Below are 17,500 nucleotides of genomic sequence, written 5' to 3'. Positions count from 1 at the left end.
AATTTGCAGCCCTCTAGCCTCAGTAGTTTTTAAGATTTGAGGGCGGACAGAAAGGTGCAGACAGAAACATTATGGACGGACAGACAAAGCCGGCACAATAGTTTTCATTTACAGAAAATTAAAAAGTACAATTATATTCAATTCGTTTCACTTAAATTACGAATGATATCAGGGAATGAAAGTAATCATATATATCAATCCATAGGGAAAATAATGTTAGCTGTGAATTGATATAGTTATCAACATATGTGACATTGGAATAAAATAAAAATTTTAACACTAACTGGCAACTTCACAACATTTCCCGTTGCATCTGAGGTTTTGGACAATACAAAAAGAATCATACTGCATGACATTTAAGCATGGCTGTACAACGATCTGCCATTTTATCTTCATGTCCTACCTACTTTTCTTAAGAGACAAGAAGGATGTTCGAGTAGAGTTACCAATTCATCAATAAATATACATTGCTGGGGTATGTCTCTCTCAAACTTATGAGGTGTTTGTCTTCCACTGTTTGTCTGTTTGTCTGCACTACTTTCTCATTCACCAAATTATACAAGAATTGCTTACAAACCTTTCCAGCATGAATAAAACTAAAATTTTCATGAGCACGAAAGAAAAAACAGTGTTAGCCTGTGACTTTTTTTTTTTTCTAATAGAAACACGATTCCGGTGGGGAATTCCACCTAAACGATGTAGCGATCCCTTTGTTCTAAGAGGAGCGTCTGCCAACGCGCTGTAAGAGGTGGTTCGTTTGAGGTGCCAATAGTGTTCTCTCGACCCTTCTCTAATTTCCGCAGGTTTCTGAACAAAACTTACAAAAGGAAAATGTTACACTGCATGCGAGCATTCCTCTTCCGCTTTTATGAAATTCTAAAGTTTTTCGATGGCCACCACTCCAAAAGATAAATCGAAAACTTTTAGTCGGTATGAAACACTTCCTTCAATATTTCTTGTCGTTTTCCGTACAAACTTTGTTCTCTCTCTCTTATTTAATGATTTTATGCATATATGCTGTGTACGAATATCAAAACTGCTCAGCTGTTACACGTGGTTGCTAGAGATAAGCCCTGTTTAATACTTGAGCAGAGTGAATCAACTCATCTTGTAACAAAAATCATAAAGACTGCTATATAGTTCATTTTATCAAGGTACTTACCGCATTCACATTATAACGTACTAAATATTCTTAAATAAACAGAAGTTCGTTTATTTTACATATAGCTAAAGTAAGAGCAAGGAAAATTAATCATTAAATGCTGGAAATCTAATAACAAGGAAACAGACAAAAAACAAAAACTCAGAGGAATTTACTTGAACTACAGATATTTCTTCATAATTCGTTTTCATCTTCAGCATTCCAAACCAATAAAACAGTCCAGTGTCTGCGATATTGCTTGAACCACCACTTTTTACTAAACATTCCAGTGTCTGCGATATTGCTTGAACCACCACTTTTTACTATGATATCATTCCTATTTCAAACTTACTGGTGTTCCTATTGATTTCCTTTTATTTATATATATATATATATATATATATATATATATATATATATATATATATATATATATATATACATATACATATACACATATATATGTGTATACATATACACATATATGTGTGCGTGCGCGTGTGCTTGCGCGTGTGTATATGTGTTTAGGTGAGTGTGTGGGTGTGGGGTTGTGTATGTGTGTTTCTAAAAAATACGTGCAGGCCAAGAGAAAAAAATCCGCATTCTCTACCAAATGGAGCATGCCTCTATAGGCCAGTAAATCTGAACTAAGATAAATCGAAAGGGGGAAAGGCATAAAAACTGGGATAGAATGTCAGCAGAATGCGAAAGGCGAAAGAAGAAGGGGAAGCAAGAACAAGCAACAATGAGTAGGAAAACAAACAAGTTTTGAAAGAAGTAAGAAGAAACCTCCAGGTCAAGAGTAGAGGGATGTTTAAAGCTAATCATTCGTCTTTAAAGAAAAAAATTAACTTGTCTTTTTGTGTCTGCAGATATTTCTCTCTCTCTCTCTCTCTCTCTCTCTCTCTCTCTCTCTCTCTCTCTCTCTGTATATGTATACCAGCTGTATTGCATCCGCCATTCCCGGAAAATTCGTACAACAAATATTACTTAGTTTCTAATATCGAAGTGTTGTCCAACTACAGCAGGGTGCACAGACTAACGCTTAGCAAAACCTGGATTATCCTGCATGAATAACATGCATTATTAAAATTCTAAGAAATCTAAAACTCGACTGTTACAGATATAGTATTTTTAGCTTTGCATGTTGATTACAAGCTTTTGGTTTCACTTCTTTAAATCTCATTGCCAACCACAAACATTAAAGGAACTTGCTCGTGACAGCCCTTAGCCTAAACCTTCAAGGGATCTGCTTTTCGCAAAATAGCATATAAAATTTGAAGAATGAAAGAGAAACAAATAAACTTTTACGTTTTATGTTGCAAGCTTGGAGCTACCTTGCACATCATTGTTTTTGTAACTCTTTTGTTTTATGTTAACTTTACAAAGGTACCGAAACCTCAGTCGTGTCTTTCATTATGGCAAACTCAGCATGGGAGTATTATTATTATTGTTATTATTATTATTATCATTATTATTATTATTATTGTTGTTGTTGTTCTTCTTCTTCTTCTTCTTATTCTTCTTCTTTCCCCTACACTCTGTCCTATTTACACAAAGGAGACTGCGAGAAACCTTGAGAGAGAAAAGACGTAAGACAGCGTTTACTCCTCAGGTGGCGATAAAGGTGACCGTGAAAGGATGAAAGATGGCATGCTGGCCGGAATACATAGACGCCGCCATTAATCTTTTGGAAAAAATAGAGAGGGGAAAGGGGAAAAAATCAGCTCAAAAATAAGAATAATAACGAAATGAGAAGCACAGGTGACCTTTTTATCAGCAATAGTAACACATAGTAATTACACAAGAATAACAGGCAAAAACCTTTGAAAAACAAATAATGATGGATTATTGGTACTCTGTTCTCATCCAAAAATTCCTCGGTCACGCTTCTTCAATCACAAGGTCAATTAATATATTTGGGTGGCATGCGTGTTAGACACTTCGTTCCTCCTAATGTTTTTCTGATTTCAGATCTTAATGAACTCTTCCTTTCTCATTTATAGTTTTGTGTGATACACCTAATTAAATAATTAAAGGTATCTTCAAAAAGACCTAATTACCTTGCCACAGATTAAGGGGTATTTCTAGCCACATATGACAACCAGCTTACCATGATGGTCAGTACACCAGCATTAGCTAGATTCCTGTTAGTGTTGTGAACAATTTAAAGCTTACACTAATTCAAACCTTATTAGAAACGCAATTGAGATGTTGATAGGATTGGAAAGGTGACAAAAATTGAAGGACATGAAAGACAGATGCACGCAGGCTTCCGGAAGTCAAACATGAACCTAGTTAATGTTTCATTATCATCTTTGAAGTCACTGTTGCATAGAATAAGATTCTGTTAAACGTTCTGTGTTGGGAGCGTCCCAATTTGTTTAATGTTCATGTTACTCCGCCAAAGTTAAGAATGTTGAAATGTTAAGACCGGGTCACTGAAGGTATGTGAAGCGAATTTGAGTTGTCATTCTCTGCAAATTTTAATGCAGCTGTGTCTTCGAGTGTGTATTTTTGACCTTGCATCACCCTGAAGTATCGAGGTTTTGCCAAGAGCGAGGCCAGCCCTTTGAGAGCTGAAAGTCAGCTCAGTGGTCTGGTTAGACTGCTTTAATAATATAATATATAATAAAAATCATTGCCAAGAGCCAATCAGTGCGACTAATTGTCGTGGAGCAATACTTCAATTTTTTTTTTAGGAAATGTGAATGTGTGTTCTAGGAATATTCGTGGAACCAAAGGAGCAGAAGATAAACAGGCACTTTCGTAAAACAAAACAAAAATGGGAACAACAGTGAAGCTAAGGGTAGAGTATAGAAGGTAAGGTGCAAGTTTCTTGGAATTGAAAAAAAAAAAAAAAAGACAATTAATTAGCTGTAGAAAGCTGAGTAGAGGGAGCAGGATAGAAATTTCAGGTTGAAAAGAATTAAAGGCAGGTATACCAATAGAGAGAGACAGACAAACAGACAGACAGAGAATGAATGCGTGCGGAAAAAAGGCAAAATTTTCGTTAAACACACGTGACTGACTTCCAAAGCCCCTTAATTGAGGTGCCAGACTTTTTTTTTTCCCCTCTTTGTTTTCGCATCTATTATTGTATGCGCTACCTTTAACTTTTTCTTTTCATTTCGCAATCTAACATTCTAACTTTTATCGCGCCTTTTCCCTTACAGTTTGTTTATATTCAGGTTGTCTGACTTTGATCCATATGAAGTAAAAGTCACGCAAGGTACTAACATGATTCTTCTTATTCGTTGTATTTTCCATTTTCGTCTAGTGGCAGGGAATCTACACATCAGTGAGCTTAAGTTAGAGTCTTCACAGAATTGTGGAGATTGATGCAAGCAGTTTTTGAAGATACCGAATGGTGATATTCTTTCAACATACCTAAAATTTAAGTTCTTAAAAGGTATATTTATCCAAAGCAAATTCTTGAACCAAGCAAACTTGGATTCATCTTTATTTATTCTCTTGTTTTGTTCGTCAAGTTTCCAGATGTTTGTGCCTGGAAGTTTTGGAAAAGAGTAAATTGTTTTTCTTTGGCACGGTGGATGGATTCGAAGAGTTATGGTGGTGTGAACAACTTCGAAGGGATTGGGGATTCACATTTCTCTACTAAGCATAAACATTTCTGTATGACACTGAAAAGCATTTTTCCTCTAGCAGTTAGAAGGTAACAGTTGGGGGAAATACTTTTGCTGGGGTCACAAGAACCTATCCGGTCTGGAATAATTCTTGCTAATGCGGTGTTTATGTTCAGGTCATCTGATATCTATCGTATACTACAACTATTTCTTCCTTATCCTCTTTGGTAACGATGGCCTGAGTATTAAATTTCAACAAACTTTCTATGGATATAGTCAGGATGGATAAAACTTAACAGTTTCCAGGAGCCACAAAGGATGAATGTTAAGCTGACTGGATTCTCATTTAGTACTCATGCATATTCTGATATTGGCAGCTCTTTAATATAATGAACTTTAAGAACCAATTTTACGCTTCTTTGATGAATATATCGACGCACAAGCGACATTTTCCAAGGTCACATCCGTTTGGAAGCAGAGAAATAAACTTCCTGGAAAAGAGGCATATGATCCTGAAGTCCTTGATCCTTCCTGAAGGTGATGAATGCCTCAACATAATTTGACATAGATAGGAAAATTAGGTTTCATATAAAAGAATCTCATCTCAGCTCCAGCTGGATGCGTGTTATCCAACAGGATGAGATTCCATTTCTTACTCCAGCTATCTAGCGGAAGAGCTTTCACTCGTGTGATGAAAAATCGTATACAGAAGTTCCCTTTTTGCCACATATATAAGGACTTACGTAATGCAAAAAATTAAATGAAAAATTACATGCTTGTTGGAATCACTTTCCGGAGTTCTTGACTATCACGGACAGTGCAGGTAATTACTTGGGCATTTTGTCCATTCGTTAATTCACATAAAACTCGAGTATATATAAAGTAGTATATGGCTTTTTTTTTTATTGAAATATATTATATATATATATAGTATATATATATATATATATATATATATATATATATATATATATATATATATATATATACGTATATATATATATATATATATATATATATATATATATATTCTAAATGTTTGCATATTGTTCCCTCATCCATTTCAAAGCCTTGTCAATTGAACAGGCGCTATTAGAAAGCTTTCGGAGAAATACAGTAGAAGAAACGAAAAGAAAACCTCCATTATGAACAGAACACAAAAGCAGTTGCAGGCAGAATCACAAGGGGGGGGGGGGGAAGCAGGAACAATAAATGTGAAATATTCCGTTAAACTGAATGCCTTTGCTACGAGTACGTCTTTACCTTATTATTTACCGTGTTTTATTTCTTCCCGTGGCTATGTTTGCTCATGACTTGTGGGAAAGGGGTGGGGGATGATTTGTGCACATCAGCTATGCAAACTCACTTTTCCCCCTTCCTCTCAATGCCGGGAGCTCTTCGTGTTTACAGGGGAAGCCTGGGGCTCTGTCCCCATCTCTTCCTCACCCCTCTCAATCACCCACACCATTCCATTGTCAGGAATTATGAGAGGGAGGGAGATTCAGAAATCGTGAGGGGAACTCTTGAGTAACGTGGGATTTGTTCGCAGACAGTTTTAGAGCACAATAGAATCATCCCTCATACCATACAACAGTGTTTGTCATCGTCGCCAAGTGAACTTTAAATGTCTGGATTAAACCATTTCTGTACTGAGGGGTGCAATTCAAAACGACAGAATTTTCAGCGCATATGTTTTACTTTTTCTTCTGTCTCCATTCTGGAAAAAAAATATAGAAATTCTGCTTTCTGAAAAACTATCACGGAAAAGGGTGACAGGTACATGTAAACAGGAGGATGCTTCTTGAATTTGGCAGATATCGGCACAGGGTATTCACGGAGAAATAATTTCACAAGCATAATTCCATTGTCTCGTTTCGTGAAAGACATAAAACAGAAACGAAACTGAAACCAGAAAGAGACTCCATAAGAGACAAAAGAAAAGCCTCGAAGGCCATTGTATACGAGAGGTTCTGCCGCAGATGGCAAAAAAAAAAAAAAAAGGGCCTATAGAAACTGCTCGGCTTTTCATGTTTTTCGTCAAAGCATGACCTCATTCCATGAAATTGCCTATATTAGGTTTGCTCTTTATTCCATCAATCCAGGATCTGTGGCAGTGCTCTGCAATTTGGATCATCATTTAGAATTCTTTTTTTAATGGTGCGTCATCGATCGTTTGTTTCTCGCACACTAATAAACACGAACAGATGGATACCTGAACTCAAAATTATCTACTTGCTCCCAAGAGAGCGTCCTGTGAGACCACAAAGCAAGTACGACCTGTCCAAAACAAAAAGTAAGCGACCTAAATAGAGGACAAAGAGAAGCCCTTTCAGAGGATTGGGACAATTCGACTGCAAGACAATTACCATTAGGTTTCTCGAGTCCCTCTCGACTTGGTAGCCTGCTTCTGTTCGTATCCTACGAACAATCTCTCCTTAAACGAATGAAAGTTCCTTTTTAAAGTTTTAGTAGGGCAAGCGTTAATTAATACTCATAATATTGCGCATAAATTCCTAAGTAGCGTAGATTATTAATTATGCAATACACTAACTATAGTGAAGACGTATCACAATGCTTTACGTTCCTGTGTGGTCCGAACTAAACCTATGAGCAATAAAACTTCTACACCCGAAAATTCCTTCATGTGTTATAAATAGGACATTTAGAAATTATAAATTTTTCTAGACTTTTATCAGAAGAAAATTGTGAATCGTTTTATAAAATCTCTCTCTCTCTCTCTCTCTCTCTCTCTCTCTCTCTCTCTCTCTCTCTCTCTCTCTCTGTTTGTTACTTTGAAGGAATATGTAAACATACTGGTTAGTTATGAAGCAGTTCGAACTTTTACTCTAATGGAAAAACAAAATAGGAGATTGTTTACAAGTCAGCATTTAGCACGTACGGCCGTAGATCTGTTACATGGAATTACCTAATCATACTAGAATGATCTTCCTTTCCATACTTCATTACGTTATTCCCCCATCTCCTTATCTTCCTTCATTCCTCGAAATACGTGCGATAGTCATCCCATCTTATCTTTTTATACTTGGTGATTTTGTCTTGAGACCAATTCCATTTATTGTCTCGTTCATTGCTGCGCAACTTTCGCGATTAAGAGATATTTGTGAGCACAATCTTTTAAAGCAGCTTCGTTTTGTCATACTTCCATTGCCTTCAGCGGCCCCATCCTCTCCTCCCCAGCCCTCAACACCCGACCACCAATCCTGTCCCATTGTGTGATCATAGCAACCAATTTCTTTATCTTTCTTGTGGCGTGGAGCCATCCGCTTGATCCATTATCACCCAGAAATGCCTAATTTGGACTTAGTCTGGCCGCTGCTACGGAATTGGAATAAGGCCTAACTTCGTTGAGGCTGTTGTATTGCGTCTGTATTTTTGGCATCAAATTCTGTGTGTTTGTGTGTTTGCCATTTTTTTATCTTTTATTAGAGAAAATATACAATATTTTACATTTTTAACAGTATTACAATCAGAATTTAATCAAAGTTAACTTAGCTTTACCAAAAACAAATATAATTTTATTGTACCATTTGGCTTGACAAATATTTTATCATGTACATTTTACAAATAATCTATGTATTTCAATGTTAATATTTTTCTGTAGTCACCTATATAAGATTTTGTCAGTACATATCTAGTTTTTATTATCCTTGATTTTATAAACCGTCGAATACTATCGTTTTCTTTTATTCCTGCTTTGTGGGCTAACCAGATCCCAACAACATAGTCACAGATCAAAATTAACCAGCAGTGTTCCTGTCCTTTTTTGATTGAGCTTCAAAATCCAATTTTAAAATTTTGTATGTAGTGGAATGTTTTCGCTTTTCATGTTTTCCTGTCTTCATGATATCCCACAAACTATATCGTAATGCATTTATTTTACTATTCAGTTGTTAAGCTTGTTAATAGAGTTGTTAATGTCCGAATATATTTTAACAGGTGTGAGAATGTACCTTCTTCATACTACTGGCATCTGGAAAAAAATAAGAAATTTTAACCATGACAACACGGACAAAAGTTCTCTGTGAAAAGTTCAAGAAGCAATACTGCAGACAATAAGCTATGGAAGTTTCTCTAAGCGCAGTGGCAGGAGACTTCCCCTACAAAGACCTAAAAGGTGAGTTAGTTATAGTGAGTTTACAAAATCAAGACATCATAATCATTTTTAGTTTTCTGTAAAAGAAAACCATTGAGATGGCTTTGTCTGTCCGTCCGCACTTTTTCTGTCCGCCCTCAGATCTTAAAAACTACTGAGGCTAGAGGGCTGCAAATTGGTATGTTGATCATCCATCATCCAATCATCGAACCACACCAAACTGCAGTCCTCTAGCCTCAGTAGTTTTTATTTTTTTTAAGGTTAAAGTTAGCCAAAATCGTGTGTCTGGCAACGCTATAGGACAGGCCACCACCGGGCCGTGGCTGAAAGTTTCATGGGCCGCGGCTCATTCAGAAAATTCTATTGCGCCGAAGTTTCTTCGACGCATTTTTTACTTATTTGAATTAGCAATGAGATTACAAAACTCATGAATATTTTCCGATAATCTTCTTTGTATATGTAATATAGGAAGATGAGTTTTACCACCCGTTAAGAAAGTTGTAGTACGTAGTTCAGAACTCTGTATAGTTTAAATTCATTATCTCCAAAATTTTCAGGTTGCTATAACTTTGCGTCCAGAACCAGAACATTTAACAGATACCCAATGTATTTCACACATTTCTGCTCTGCTTAATGCATATATAATAACCATGATATGTACACATTAATGAATACAGTCACGTATATTATATCCAAATGCACAGCGCTTATGCATAATTCAAACACATAAAAAAAAACAGCCCAGTGCATCTCCGACAATTGCGTAATTGTTATTCACCTTAGTTGCCGTCGTTTTTTCGGAACTTCAGCACCTGTACACTAGCTGAAAGTAAGCTTTTGTAAAATGGGCTTTAATTTTGCTTCAAATAGGTAACACATAAAAAGTTATCTGCTAATGGCTTTACGGCAAAATGAACTCCCCTTCCGAAGACCACCCATCCTTTGGTAAAGATATACAGTTTCCCTACATTCATTGCATGCAACAGCGGTGCAGACAGCCATAAAAAGAAATTAATACAGAAAGGCTAAGAGTTTATCATTCGGTGCTTTTTCGCAGTTATTCAGTTCCCTCATTTTAGTTGTTACGGCTGAGTAGGAGGTATCAAAATTCAATCTTGTCTCTCACTTTTCGTGCAGGATTTTTATCGTTTGTACATGTACAACTTGGCGATATCTTCCTCTCCTCAGCCACACTTCACTTAGAAAGAAAAAGAAAAAGAGTGTACTGAGAAATATGGGATTGTTACTCGTAATGTGGGAGGGAGTTTATTCTATTACTATGATTTACACGTTTTGCTATACCCTTTGAACGTTCAAGTACAGTACATTCTTTGCTCCTAAGAGATGAGGTTACTATTAATTCAACAGTCGATGTTAGAAATTCTAATTAAAAATAACATTGTATGTATCAGAAACTTAATGTGTAATTTACTTCCAATATTAAAAGGAAACAAATTAAGTGATACAAATGATGCATATTATGATAATTGTGTCCTGACTTTCTAACACGTTAAGTAAGTACAAGTGCACAAATATGCAAACTAGCAAAGGAATATTAATCAATTAATAATATAAATACAATTACCCTCGCAAAACAAGAGAGAAAACATTTATTTGATCGCAAACACCGGCGAGGCACAGGTATGCTTCCTTGTCTGGTACTCAGTACGCTTCGTAAAAATCTGCGAAAACTGAGCCATAGAATAGTAAAGAATAAAACGTATTATTTATTTACAATCAGTTAGTGGATTTAAAAATTTGGTTTTTAGTTACATTGATGGTTTACTTTGGCGTCTTCCATGCTAAAATGGAATACGTATGCATTGGGTTAGAAAAAAAAAACTGGAGGCCTCTTGAAACAGACAAAAACCAATTTCACGGGGCAGGTAGGTATGTACAATACATTCATGAAAGTGTAATTCTGTAAGAATGACTCCACGAAGCTTTCATTATCACAAGAGAATGAAACAGGAACGAAACTAGATAAGAACTGACCGTAATAAGGTTGTATAAACAAAGTTCTGCAGATGAAAGCAGCAGGGAAAAATTCATTAGAACGTGCAGTGAAATGACTCTCACTTTGTTTCAAAGCACATCCTCATTCCTTGAAAGGCTTTGTTGCCTCTGTTTCTCATTCCATCAACTTGGAAGCAGTGGCAGCAGTCCTCCTCGGCTCTATTCGGAACTTCATTTAGATGAGCGTACTGAGGGACCACAAAACAACCCTGACCTGTCCAAAACAAAAAGCGAACGTCGTGAATGGCGAACAAAGAGAAGCCCCTACAAAGGACCGAGACAGTTCGACCACCGACCCATTACCATTAGGTTTCCCAAAGTTCCCTCCCTGTTTGAGATTCTGCCTTTAGTCTTAAACGAAGACCAATCTGCTTTCAAGAGAACGGTGTTTTCCTTTCAGTATTTTCAGCAGTTTAGTGCCATAAGTATTCCTATTAAGTCAAGATAAAATTACATGTGATAGCTATCCAATAAACTGGAAGCAGCCACTTTGTATTACAGTAATTTTAGTCTCATTATGTACTGGGAACTAAACGTAAAAAGGAAACTATACACTCAAGAACTCTTTCGCGCGCTAGTGTTGTTATTGTATTCAAGAGAAAACCCTTTAAAAATAAAAAATGTCTAGATTTCCATTTAATCCACAATATATATGTAATAATTTTCGTTCTTCGTAGCTACTAAGAAACGTGTGAGGTAGAAGAAGCAATGAAAAAATTTCGCAATTCCTCGTGTAAGAGTGTATAAATCTCTCTCTCTCTCTCTCTCTCTCTCTCTCTCTCTCTCTCTCTCAGCTTTGAAGGAATTATGTGCCATGAAACTGGTGAGCTACAAAGCCACGTAAACATTTGCCTTTATGGAGGAAAGAGATTTTGATTTTACTAAACCGTTTCCATGGAAACATGTACTGGCTTAGGTCTAAAAGCATGGCGTTACCTAAACATGTTAGAATGTTCGCTTATGTACGTCATTAAGCTTCTTCATCACCTTAGTTTTCTAAACTAATCTGTTGTGATTATCACATACATTTCATTCTTTACTACTTTCTGCGATTAACGAATGTTTTCAAAATTTATATGCTGAACCATGTACTTCCCCGCAAAAAGCTTATCATCTTGTCTCCGGAGTTCACAACCCATTCCCACACACCCCATCTTCTGATTTTGTGGTCAAGTCAACCAGTTTCTCTGTTTTTCTCGGTTAATCATCTGGGCGGTCAATAACATCAACACCCGGAACTGTTAACTTTGGAATTGTTTTGCCACTGGTCAGGAATGTGAATTGGAGTCTATACCACATCTCTCTCTCTCTCTCTCTCTCTCTCTCTCTCTCTCTCTCTCTCTCTCTCTCTCTCTCTCTCTCCCCGCAAGTTGCATTTAGTAAAGAACTCTCTCTTTTCCTTTATGTATCTTAAAGTTTTCTAAAACGTTTCTGCCAAATGCTATTTATACTGAAGTGCACGTATCTCAGAATTCATCAGTACCTGGAACTGTGTGAATATAGCATTTGATTTCTAAACTCTTTTTTGACAGGTGAGGGATTGTAAGCTCCATCACTCTTCATTCCTTTGGGGCAACAATATTTCTGGACGTTTTCAACGGAGACCAAAAGCCTACTGAGAAAAATCAGGAATGCCTTAGACGATAAGTAATGCAGTCAAATAGAAAGGAAAGTTACAGAGAGAAGACTCCCAGAATACTTCACATCACAAGAGCTGAAGGTGAGTGTGTCATGGGAAGTTATAAAGTCATATCATGACTTTTATATAAATGGTTTTCTTTCATAATTTCTGAAAAGGCAGGCTTTATTAGTCGTGAGTTAAGTACGATATGCCACTCACGACGTCTGCGTAGATTACTGCCAATACCCAAAAAAGTTTTAATTGCTGTAAGTTGTCTACAACCAGTAGTAATCGTCAAAGGAATGCATTTGTAAACTTACCCTATAAGTCACTTATGTACACATGCTAAACATATGTGCATGTATTAGTGAAAACTTACGGGTACATACGTCCATAACATGAGCAGAATTGGTGCACAGTACCTTACATTTAGGAATCAAAGATCCTATTTTACCTTATCCAGAGATTATTATTCGATTTCTCTTTAATCGGGATCTTTAATATCTTGGCAGTCTTATAAGCGCCGTAAGAAGCCTTTGTTGTTTGTTCAACAAATAATGAACCAAAAAAACTCCATACAAATAACCCTGAAATAGATTGCCGTTATAGAGGGAATTTTCCCTTCAGTCGGCCACTACACCAAACCCGGAGGTACTCAGTGATTAAAGAAAAAAAAAATTAATGGAGAGAAAAGAGGGAGAGGCAGAAATTGAATGGATTTGCTAACAAAGGCTCTTTTGCTCTATATTTATCATTGTTTAATTCACTCTCGTTACTTTGTGTATTTATGAATTTTACTAAAGGCATTGTTTGCTGCGCATCAGCTATGCAAACTCGATCTTGTCTTTCCTTTTCTATGCAGAATTCCTTTTGTTAGCACAGGAACAATTGCGCTTTATCCCCATCTCTTCACCAACCCCCATCACACACACCTCGCTATTGTTAGAAATTAAGAGATAGTGGGGGGAAGACGATTGGGGAGAGAGAGAGAGAGAGAGATGGTAACGCTACAGTAAATGTGATATATGTATATAGATAAATCACAATAGGGTTATTTTTAACATAGTATTGCTGAAAGTTCAGCCGCATTATTGTGTTGATTATGTAAAGTTATTGGTATTCACTTTAACTGTTTAAAGCATTATTTGCAGTTGAAATATGACATTACTTTTGATAGAGCAGCATCATGTGCCCCAACTTTGCTGCAGTGACATTGACTGCTGACTGAAACAGCTATAAAAAGGAACGAGACTAAAGAAAGGGGCAAGATGGACATATAAAAGGAAAACTTTAAAGGTCTGTTCAAAAAAAAAAAAAAATACAGACTTCGGCCATATCGCGTTAAAAGCCAAACAGAATGGAACTCAGTCGGCAAAGCACATCCTCATGTAATGTAAAGTAAATATTTATTCTACTTTTCTTTCCATCAACCTAGGAACTGTAACATTCATCAGCCATTAGGATCGTTTAGACTTCGTTCTTTGACGGCCCATTTTTGCTCGTTATCTTTCACAGAGATAAAGAGAGAAAGATTAACTGACCCCCAAGAGAGTGTCAGAAGAGGTGACAAATAACTATGTCCTGTCCAAAACAAAACGGCAGACTAAGTTGGCAACAAAAGGGAAACTTCGACAAAGGATTGGGACATGACTCCAAAGTCATTACCCATTTGATTTCTGCTCGTGAGTCTTAAATTAAGACCAATCCACCTCTAAGCGAACTGAGATTTCTTCTGGAGATTCTTTATCTTAATAACTGATATTTATTGCTCAAAATACGTCAAGATGAATCTATGGAGAGCATGGGTTATCAGTTACGCTGTACACCGACTACAATTTATTGTACTGACATGATTTTAGTTTCAAATAACAAAAACTAAACATATAAAAATATTTGGACGTTTTAGCCGCTGATAAATTTTCTCTTCTTTTATATTGAAGAAACAGACCTTTAAAATGCAAATGTTTATACATTTTTATTATGTTAATATTTTGCAATACTTTTGTTTCTTAATTTATAGTTTTTCCAAAAAAAAGTGCGTCATATTGAAACAAATATATACTGCTTTTTTCCCTCTTCTAATTTTAGTCTGAATTATGCAACAAGCTGGTCAGCCGGGGAGCTACGCAAACATTGACTCGCATAAAAGAATCCTTTTTTTTTTTTTTAAGAACCTGTTTACCTGCAAGCATAGCAAGGCTTGTATCTGTAAACATGTTAGATTGCTCTCTTGCACACACCTGTACGTTTTTTTTTTATTCTAAATTTTATACCCGAGTATCCGAATTTAATTCCAAAACAGATAGTTACAAGGCGAAATGAAATCCATTTTGAAAAACCACCAGTTGATAGAGAGAGAATTTCTACACCGGCACGTTAAGAAAAGACTTGGTCACATAAAAGATGGGAGAGAAAACTAACTGATATAAAAGTTAGAAAGGATGAAATGGAATGTAGTGTTGTGCTTCCAGTGTATATTTATATACATATATTTTTTGTTACTATGTGAAGTCCCTGCTTGCTGCTCATCGGATATGCAAACTCAATCTTGGATTTTCCTCTCTATACAGGAGTTCTTCCTGTTTACACGGAAGCAATTGTGCTTTATCTGCGTCTCTTCACGAGCCCCCATTACACACACTTCTGTATTGTTAGGAAATAAAGAGAGAGGGGAGGAGGGGTGGGGGAGACTTAGCGAGGGGAGCTGTAGAGTAAACGTGGGGTATGTGTACAGAAGGTACTAAAACACAATGGAATTATCTCTCACTCAATAAGCCGAGTGTTTATCCACATGACTGGATGAATTACACGTTGTTATTCCCTTCAACCGCTTAATTTGAAAACGTTTTTACAGCTAACAGGTGAAATGAACTCTTGACTGAGTAGTGTCTGGCAGGAATTATAATTAAATGTGGTTTTCAAGATGATGGAAGCTGATATTTATTTCATTTTCAACGTCAAACGTAAAACAGTATAAACCTTAACACGGACTTAGGCTTATAAGAGGAATGTTAGAATTGGAATGGTTACGAATACAGCTACACAAATAATGTACCGAAAATTAATAACAACATATAATATAGATACAAGGTAGAAAAGGGCTAAGGGATCGCTAGAACGAAAAATCTTTGCTTCTCTTAGAATGAGCAAATATCGAAAACACAAAATGCTATGGAATAAAAAAAAAACATGCATTATCCATTAAAGAACTGTAGTTGACTACGACAGACGGACGGACAGACACAGACAAATATTCAGGAAGTTATCAAGGCTCTACGTTCCCAGAAATATAATTCTACAAGATAGAGCCCGGAATACCTTTATGGAACGAAAGTAGAGAAAAAGCCATATTATGAATGAATGAAATGGGATTCTCTCTTGTAACAGAAATTCTTGTGCAAATAGTTCTCTCCTTGGGCGAGTCGGTAGAGTTGTGGGCTACCACTCGCTAGGCCCGAGTTCGAGTCTCCGGCCGGCTAATGAAGAATTAGAGGAATTTATTTCTGGTGATAGAAATTCATTTCTCGCTATAATGTGGTTCGGATTCCACAATAAGTTGTAGGTCCCGTTGCTAAGTAACCAAGTAGTTCCTAGCCACGTAAAATAATAAGTCTAATCCTTCGGGCCAGCCCTAGGAGAGCTCTTAATCAGCCCAGTGGTCTGGTTAAACTAAGATATACTTAACTTTTTTCAGAAAAAAATATGGAGACCTGAGAACCTACACTTCATAATGTCAATTGGAATGGATCTCGCCCTGCCATTAAATATCCTGACTCCATGAAATACTTTTATTTTTTCTGCATCTCGCAGTCGTTCACTTTGTGACAGAAGCATGACATTCCGTACAAAAACCGTCAGAGGTTGTTTGTATGTAGGTAACGTAGGCCACTTGAAAATCATTCCTAATAGTGATTCAGTGAGTATGTCACGTACTGTCAAGGCATACTGTTGATATCGAAGCTATGAAACTCACAAGAATTCAAGGCTAGCTTCGTAACGGCATTTATTCAGGTGCTCCAAATGATATCAGAACAGCCTCCACGTCAGTTATACAGTATATATCCAAAACTTTGGCAGTTCCTCCATTTCTGAGTGTTTACTTTAGGTTCTGTGCTCGTATACACACACACAAGCATAGAGAGAGAGAGAGAGAGAGAGAGAGAGAGAGAGAGAGAGAGAGAGAATATACATGTACAACAGTCTTTATAACTTCATTCCATATGAAGAGCTGCAGTCCTTTTTTATGCAAACAAAACACGAATGTACATTTTTCAGTTTGCATGTTTTTTACCTTCAATGCAAACCATATTAACATTAGCAGCATTTATACATATATATACATATATATACATGTGTGTATTACATATGCAACTGGTAAAAATGTTACCAGTAGATTCTATATATATATATATATATATATATATATATATATATATATATATATATATATGTGTGTGTGTGTGTGTGTGTGTGTGTGTGTGTGTGGGTGGGTGTGTGTTTGTGTTTACACACATACATACATATATACATACACACACACACACATATATATATATATATATATATATATATATATATATATATATATATATATATATATATATATATATATATATATATATATATATATATATATATATATATACAGTATATATGTATGTATAAAATAAATGTTAATAGATCATAAAATAAGATAAGGATATCTAGAACATGGAAAAAACAAGGACATAGGCAATAAATCGTAACTGCATTACAAAATAAGAACAAAGAAACCCATAAAATTATAGTCATTCTGTACCTGTTTAAAAATTAAATAATCTTTCATGTGAAATTTTATCCCAAAACTAAGCTTCAAGGAAAATAAAAAAAAAACTCTTGTATGAGAAACCAGAGGATAAACAGGAGACAACTGATATCAGGCGTCTCAGTGTTTATATTTTACAAAAATCAGTTAACTAACGAGTTACGTAATGCTTTCTTTGTTGAATTAATGGAGTCAACAAAATGTCAAACATTAGTAA

The 17,500-nt window shown here is 36.1% G+C and overlaps 1 long non-coding RNA gene across 9 annotated transcripts in view; it reads left to right on the top strand.

The window, feature by feature from the left end:
* LOC136844376 (uncharacterized) overlaps nt 1–17,500 on the top strand; it is a 388,477-nt gene that overhangs the window by 317,497 nt on the left and 53,480 nt on the right. For all 9 annotated transcript variants that reach the window (XR_010854844.1, XR_010854849.1, XR_010854845.1 and 6 more), the window contains 2 exons: nt 8,686–8,863; nt 12,391–12,578. This is a non-coding gene — a long non-coding RNA (uncharacterized lncRNA). The remainder of the gene's footprint in view (nt 1–8,685; nt 8,864–12,390; nt 12,579–17,500) is intronic.

The sequence above is a fragment of the Macrobrachium rosenbergii genome, chromosome 12 (assembly GCF_040412425.1).
Source record: "Macrobrachium rosenbergii isolate ZJJX-2024 chromosome 12, ASM4041242v1, whole genome shotgun sequence".
Classification (NCBI taxonomy): Eukaryota; Metazoa; Arthropoda; class Malacostraca; order Decapoda; family Palaemonidae; genus Macrobrachium; species Macrobrachium rosenbergii.
This window is presented reverse-complemented; position numbering and strand designations above follow the sequence as displayed.